Genomic DNA, 8910 nt, shown 5'->3' with positions numbered 1-8910 from the left:
TTTAGTACTAATTAGCAACTAGTAATCACCTACTAGATTGTGAATTAGTTTTTGAATCCATTTTTGTCGTGTCTTCGTTATTTGTATGCTTTTCTCATTTTTAATTCGTCGTAACTTTTTGTTTCAAGTTCGTAAGTAGAATTTTATGTTTTGAGTCTTGAGTTGATGAAACAAGAATCTATTCCGGCCGCTAAGTAGAATTGACATCTTATTGACTACCAGAGTATAAGCAACTTTCAATGTTCGCTGCTCCAATTATGAGCATCACAAAAGTGAGTGTCTATAAGTGTTGGTGAGGAGCTTTTACTACTAATCTTGTTTATTTTATTTTGTTTGTTGTTATTTTTTTCTTTGTTAGGTACCGCTGCCCATAATTTCAAGGCCACATGTGATCGCATTAATGACGATCTTAAAGATATGCAATGACACATTGAAATTATACGCCAATTATTACCTAAGATTTTCCCTCAATATCAAATTCCTCTTATCCAAACAACTTGCGATGAGGGCTTCCCGAAGAAAGTTGCTGCCCAAGTTCTTAAAAGACCTTTACACAAAGGTAAATAAGAACATACTAATGAACTTCAAGGTAAAATAGCTAACTCTGACACTTTTATGCATGTGAATAATGATTGTGTGGCTAATAAGCCGTTGAGTGTGAGTAGTAGCTTACCTACATGTGAGTATATTGATTCTTTTCCATTTGGGGATGATGAACATGTTGTGTGAGTGGATACACTAGTTGATCCTATAGATGACCGAATTGACTCTTCTTGTAAGGTTGATTTGTGTCCACCTAGTGTTGAAGCTTTTATGTTGAATGGAAGTACATCGTCGTGTGAAAATTATGTTCACCAACTTGTGTGTAAAACTTTCCCACCACTTGAGGTTATGTGTGATGTGACTAATGAATCTCAAGTGAGTTAAAAATTTGAAAATGTTGGTTGAGGAAATAGGAGTGAACCCGAGAGATCTTCTTGGGGTAATCTTGTGCTTGAAACCTCCTTGAAACTCGATATTGATCTTTTAGAGAGTGAGGAACTTGCTTGTTCCAAATCTTCCCATGGGTTGGATAATGCACTATTTAGTTATAATGTCTTGTTTGAAGATGATATAAACACTCCTACGGAGCCTAGTGGTGAGGATGATGGTATAGCTTTCCTTGGAGGCTATGGCCTATATACTAACTCACTATGGTGTGACAACCTTCCTACAAAAGATGGAAATCTCTTCTTGGAAGATGAGAGTACTCTTAAGGGCAAGAAATGAGTGGTCTTGGAAGCTACTCCTTCTTCTACTTTGTGTAACTTTATTGTTGAGAGTACTCATGGTGATGGTTGGGAATCTAGTAGTGAGTACAGACATAAGGGCACCTTAGTAGAAGTCAATTTGAGTGATACCTTTATCTACTCTGTACTTTATTTAGATTATATGTATGCTATTGTAGAGAGAGTTTCATTTAGATTGGGTGAAGACCACAAAAAAGGAAAGTATTGTCTAGACCCGTGTCTATGGCCACTCTTCCCGTTTAACCCCAGTGCCAAATGTAGAAATGGTAATGTTGGTGCACCGAACTTGTTGCTTGGTCCACATGACAGGCAAAGCGTAGCTCTTGATGAATCCCATAACCAAATCCTTTGTACATCTTTCATTGAATTTTTAATATTCCCATCAAAGGATCCTTGGTTATACTCCAAATATGTGCCGCCTTGGCATAAAGATGTTTATTATTATGTTAATCCTAACCCTGATGCCATGAGGATGTTGTGTTTGTTTGTACTTTCTCTATTTTTGCAAGGTCCGGATTCGAGGTTGAATCCTTTTCAAGAAGGGGGGGATGATACAAGTGAAATGGCTGCCTTAGCTTTTGATGATATCCTTCAAAGTCACAACGTGAAGAATCAAGTTTTGGTCATATGGAGGGCATGGGATCATTCTTGGAGGGTTTGTTATGAGCATGCCATTGGACAAACCCGAGTGTGGAAGATTACTTAGACCCTTGAAGACTTGAGGACTCTTGGGTTGGACCACACTTTGTTGGTTCATGGTTTTGGCTCCCTTCAGTAAGGGAATTTTTGCCACTTATCCTTAAGGGCATTTTAGATAATTCATAGTGTTTTCAAACACACCAAGGTCACCCTTTGGTCATTAAGGGTGTCTTGGTCATTTTGACATGTAATAAGCTATGCTATATATAGTCTTTTTTAGGTCTTTTCTTACTAGATTTTGAATGATGAAATATTGAAACATTGAAAGTCCTCTATTTGAGAGTAGAACACCTTAGTGTAGTCTTAGTTAGGGCTTGGAAAAGCTATTATGGTTTAGGTCTTGGAAAAGTCAATATTGACATTTGCTTAGAAATGGTGGTTCTTGAGGTGAGTTGATTCCCTTAGTGGTCACCGTAAGAAGATTGGTGTTTTATTATTGCGACTTTTAGGGTCTCTTCATTCAATACGCTTTTGGGTTCTCATTGCTTCGTAAGATCTTATGTCATCTTGCCTATCCCTTATCTTATTTCACTTTGTATGGTTGTATCTTGTCTTCTTTATCTCGTGTATTTACGTTGTTATCGTGACTTGTCTCTATCTTGCTCTCAATTTCTCCTTGTGTTGTGGACTATTTTAGCACTTCATATATCATTCCCATATCATTTGAGCTAGGGGAGCTGGAGCATTCGGAGAAGAATTAGGATTTCGATTACTATAGATATTTTAAGGTAGAGGAGGTCAAAGAGGCTATTCGTAGGACGTGGAGGGGTCACGGTGATAAGGCCTAACACAATTTCGATGGATTTTTGGAAGTTTACTGGTAAAGAGGGTTTGTGCTGGTTGACAAATTTGTTTAATGACATTTTCAAGACTGTGAAAATGCCTGAGGCGTGGAGATTGATATGCTGATTCCGTTGTATAAAAATAAGGGCGTTATTTAGAGTTGCAACAACTATAGGGGCATTAAGCTGTTGAGTCACACTATGAAGATGTGGGAGAGGGTGGTTGAGTGAAGATCGAGGAGGCTCGTGTCTATTTTAGAGAATCAGTTTGGATTTATGCCTGGTCGCTCGACGACAGAGGTAATCCTCCTGGTGAGAAGATTTGTGGAGAAGTATAGGGAAAGGAAGAGGGAATTACACATGGTGTTCATCGACCTAGAGAAGGGTTATGACAAAGTCCCAAGAGAGGTGCTTTGGAGATGCTTGGAGGTGAGAGAGGTCCCGATGGAGTACATCAGAGATATTAAGGACATGTACGATGGAGGGAAGACTCGGGTGAGGTCAGTAGTGGAAGACTCAGATCATTTTTTGGTTGAGACAAGGTTGCATCATGGATCGATTCTCAGCCTATTTTTGTTTGCACTGGTGATGGATGTGTTGATGTAGAGTATTCAAGATGAGGTGCCTTGGTGTATGTTATTTTAAGATGGCGTAGTGCTAATTAATGAGATGCCGGGGAGGGGGGTATCAATGATAAATTAGAGGTTTGGAGGCAAACCCTCTAATCTAAGGGGTTTAAGTTGAGTAGATCCAAGACAGAGTATTTGGAATGCAAGTTTAGTGAATAGAAGCAGGAGTCCTGAGTGGTGGTGAGGTTGACTCCTAGAATGTTTGTAAAAAGGACAGATTTAAGTATCTTAGGTCAATGATTTAGGGGAATGGCAAGATTGATGAGGATGTCTCTAAACGTATTAGAGCAGCTTGGATGAAGTGGAGGTTCGCCTTGGGAGTGCTGTGTGATAAGAAGGTACCCCTAAAGCTTAAAGGCAAGTTCTACAAAGTGGCAGTCCGTCTGGCTATGCTGTATGGTGCGGAGTGTTGTCCAGTCAAGAACAACCCTATTCAAAAATTAAAGGTAGAAGAAATGAGAATGTTGCGTTGGATATGTAGACGTACTAGAGGAGATAGAGTTAGGAATGAGATTATTCGAGAGAATGTAGGAGTAGCTTTGGTGGAGGACAAGATGTGGGAAAGAAAGCTGAGATGCTTTGGGCATGTGATAAGGAGGGGAACGGATACCCATTGTGTAGGTGTGAGTGGCTAGGTTTAGGTGGTTTTAGGAGAGGTACAGGTAGGCCGAAGAAGTACTGGAGAGAAGTGATTCGATAGGATGTGGAGCTATTATAGCTGTCTAAGGACATAGCCCTAGATAGGAAGGTGTGAAGGTTGCGAATAAAGGTAGAAGGTTAGTGCGTGGGTGGGTTATAACTAGTAGTTAGGGACCTCCGACGTAGCCGGGTTAGTAAGCCTACGACTGTGTACATTGGTAGGAGCCACTAGTGTATGCTACTACTAGAGGCCGCTCTTTTCTCCTTTTCTCTTCCTTTCCCTTTTCTTATTTCTTATTTCCTGTTTTTAAAATTTTTGTATTGCTCTTTTCAATGGCTCGCTTAGCTTTACTATTATTATTTCTCATTTCTTATTTCGTTTATGCCACACATCTGTGTCATATATTACTATGACCATGTTGACTATTTATTATCTTGAGCCGGCGGTCTATTGGAAACATCCTCTCTACCTCTTTGGAAGTAGCGGTATGGACTGCATACATTTGCCCTCCCCAAACCCCACTTGGTAGGAATACACTGGGTCTGTTGTTGTTGTTGTTGTTGTTTTTGATTCATGATTTATAGCTTTAAGTTATTCCAGCCAATGTGAGTCATTTATACTTAGCATGCATTACTTTACAAGTTTACACGAACATTGAGATATTGTTTTACTTATGTATTCTCCCCTATATACTCAGTTATTCCAGAAGTAAAGATCCATTTATACGTCTATGTGCTACATTGTATCATAATGTAGGTTTAAGTACTTAGTTTCAGTAGCATGAGTTATTTTGAGCCTCTCTATTTACATCCCAACAGTTGGTGAGTCCTCATAGTTTGGGGACCCAGTTATTCAGAATTTCTAGTTCATTATAGTAGTTGATTCAGTATTTTCAGTCAGTTCGAGTCAGCTGGGGGCTTGTCCCAGTGGCTCTCTAGTTATTAGTAGTAGAGGCTTGTCAGACTACTAGTTACGATTCAAATTTCTAGTCTTGATTGTTCAGACTTTTAAGTCTAATATTTTCAGATTTCATGTTTGGATAATTTCAGCTTAGCTCAGACAGAATTCTGCATTTTAGCTTTGATTATATATCCCTATTTTTTATTATGAGCTTCAGATTTAGTAGAAGGCTTACAGGGCTAGCTTAAGGCTACTCGTAGTCTTGAGCATCGTGTGACATCTCGGGACCTGTTTTTGGGGTATTACAATAACTCAATTTCAACCAAATCCTTCACTTAATAATGCTTTTGAGCATATTGAATTGATTTCAAGTTATAATGGCCAAATATTTTATGCCACAATTTTGAATCCTTTTTACATCAACTACTTTGACAAGCTTTCTCAGAATTTGAGTTCCAATTCAAAGGAAAACTTCTTTTTATCATTTCAACCATAATCACTTCTTGGCCGCTAGATTCAGAACCAACACATTTTTTTCTTTGAACAGTAACATATAATCTTGTTCTAGCATTTCACCGACACTCTATAAATTTTGGTCAATATCTAGTACCAACAAAACATCTTGAATAAATTTAGTATATTTGGGAGCTTCAATTTCTATAGTTCCGTTTATCAACAATCTCCAACTTAGTTTTATCGGCAAACTTGACACTAACTTTGTAAGATTCCAACTTCAGAAAATATTCTCATTTGTTGGTCATGTGTTGAGTCCAACAAATATCCAAAATCATGTGTTGTCATCTCGCAATCACGTCGCTACCATCGCAGTAAACACAAAATCTTCTTGTTCTTCAATCTCCGAAATGTTGGCTTTTTGAGTTTACTAGTTGTTCTCCTTCTTCACTTTGCAAAGCCTTTTAGTATGACCAAGCTTATTTCAATATCTACACTAAAGAGGTTTTTTCTTCCCATTAAACCAACAATCATCCTCTTTATGATAGGTTTTTCTACAGTACTTGCACGGTAGAAAGTTTTCTTTCTTCTAGTCTCCATTACGAGAATCGCCTTGATTTTTTCTACTAGAATTAGTACAAGATTCTCGGATTTTATATTATTTTTGCATCTGCATCTTCCCTTTTAACTTGGCTCAGTAGCTCTTTCTAGCCTCAAGGATCTTCTCTACTCTTTAGCTTGAAGAGCCTGTAAAAGTTCTGAAGGTGACATTTTTATGAGATCCTTCGAATCTTCGAGTGATACTACTAAAAAAAATTGAAAAACCAACCACAAAATGTGGTCGAAAAAAATTGACCACAAGTGGTAGGGTTTTCAACTTTTTTTATTTAAAAAAGCGACCACATGTAGTCGCTTTTTTATTTTTAAATATCAAAATACATATTCCAGTATTTTTTATATTAATTAATAGATATTTTAAAAATTAAAATTTAAAAAAAATACCAAAACTGAACACTTGTGGTCGATTTTATATTAAAATAAAAAGAAAATAATTTTTTAAAAAGCGACCACATGTGGTCGTTTTTAATTTAAATAATATTAATAAATATTTGTAAAAAACAACCAAATGTGGTTGGTTTTGAAATTTAAAAAAGAAAAAATGTAAATATTTATTTTAAAAAATAATTATATAATCTTATATTAACTTTATGTAATTTAATTATTGTTATTAGTAAAAATAATATATTAGATTATATATATAATATAATATATTTACTGGATTAAAAGATAATCTAATATATTATTTTTAAAAATGATACTGATTACACGTAGTCAATAACCAATATAATAATAATAAAAATCAATCAATCTAACGTGAAAAAACTTACACTTAAAAATATATCAAATATAATATACAAATTACGTACAATATAATCTTTATCTTTTACTTATGTTTCAATATATAAAATAAATATTTTCCTTTATACATACGTTAAATAACGTTAAACATACATAATCTTTATATAATGAATATGTGTGTGTGTATATATATATATATATATTTCAATATATCATACCGTTGGGATAAACCATTGAAAACTGTTGTATACGTATTTGAAAGATGAAAACGGATGTTTATAGTACATATTTGAAAGGTGATGTTTATAGTACGTATTTTCAGTCATAATAATGTAATATATAACCGACAATTCATCAGAATATAATAAACGTGTTCTATTATAACGAAATTATACCTGTGAATGTGATATATATAGTACGAATTGAAGAGTTTATATATATATATATATATATATATATATATATATATGATGTAGTGATCCATTGATGAACGATGTAGTCAAAACGTTGTTTATTAAGCTAATAAAATATAATTAATCGATCACTCATCTGAGTATGTATAAGAAACACATCACATTATTTTGTTGGATAATAATATACTTGTGTACTTATGTGTGAGATATATATAGTACGTATTTAAAACTTGATATAGCCGATAATGTGTATATGTGTGAGTATGTATAGATATATAGATATATATAGTATATACATATTATACAGTGAAGGTATATTTATGACATAAGATAATGTAATCTATAATTTATCCGAGTATTTGTGAAATACGTTGTATATTATTATGGGGTAGTAAAATCGTGTACGTGATGTTTATAGTACGTATTTTAAAGCTTATATATAATTGAATATATGTATATATAAATGTATATATCGTCTAGTGACGTATGTAGCAATCGAAAGCTAGATAACTGAATGTATATATCAAAATAGTTTGAATGATACGTTGATATATATCAAACTATTGAGGAAGTAAATATACTATTTTGGATCAATGTAGACACGCGTATGTTTTTAAAGTTGTAATAACGTAAGACTAGTATTACGAGGTATATGAGAGGGGGAGGAGTGAAGTAGGGGAGCGGGCAACAGAAAGTTGAATGACTGCAAATTAACTAACACAAATAATCAATAATTTATTTGATTGACATGTTGTTTTACGAGCGAGGTGTATATATATATATATCAATGAATTTTGCAAATTTTGATAAATTTTTGGTTAATTAGCTTTTAATTAAGATATTATATATTTTTATATATAATATCATAATTCGCAAAATCCATTGATATTATTATATTATTAAGGAAATATACTACTCCTACTAATGAGTTGATAAAATAACCAACTATCTAATTTGCACATATACGGATTGCGTTAGTATGATTATAACATAACTAATTATATGATTTAATCTTTTTATTAAAATTGAGCACATGTGATTGTTTTTCGATAATAACTATTATAAAACTAAATCGAACACTTATATTTTACTTTGTGATCGTTTTTATAAATTTTTAATTAACTTAATTAATTAATTAAATGATTAATATTTTTTTAACTAATTTATAAAAAATTATATTTTAAGTAATTAATTTTTTTAAAAAAAATTATGAAAACCGACCACTGTGGTCGGTTTTCCAAAAAAAATTCCAAAACCAAGTGGTCGGTTTTCATAAAATATTAATTTTTTTTTTAAATTTGTTAAAACCCCAACTCGACCCATCCTTATTTTTACTCCCCCACTAAAATCCTCAAATCAGAACCCCTATCCATTTCGAAAACAAATACACACGCACACAAATTCTCCAAATCAAAGCCACTCTCTAAATCCTCAAATCTACTGCCGTCTAATCGCCGTTTCCCGCTGCCCCCAGCTCTGGTAAGTTCCAAAATCTTCAACTCTATATTTTTCTTGTTAGATACTAGCTAAAGGTTCAAGAATAACGCTTTGGTACTAATTTTAGTTAGCTAAAAGTAAAAAAATTATTTGTTCTAAAGCATTTGTTCTAGTTATTATGCTTCATTACATAAATTTAGTTAGTTCAAAGTAAAAAAAGGAATGAAAATTTTCATTTAGTTAGTTCAAGAATCAATTTTATTTAGTTCAAAGTAAAGATTCAATTTTAGTTAGTTCAATTTTAGGAAA

This window comes from Capsicum annuum, chromosome 12, assembly GCF_002878395.1.
Source record: "Capsicum annuum cultivar UCD-10X-F1 chromosome 12, UCD10Xv1.1, whole genome shotgun sequence".
Taxonomy (NCBI): domain Eukaryota; kingdom Viridiplantae; phylum Streptophyta; class Magnoliopsida; order Solanales; family Solanaceae; genus Capsicum; species Capsicum annuum.
The sequence above is the reverse complement of the archived record's forward strand: the minus strand, read 5'-3'. Positions refer to the sequence as shown.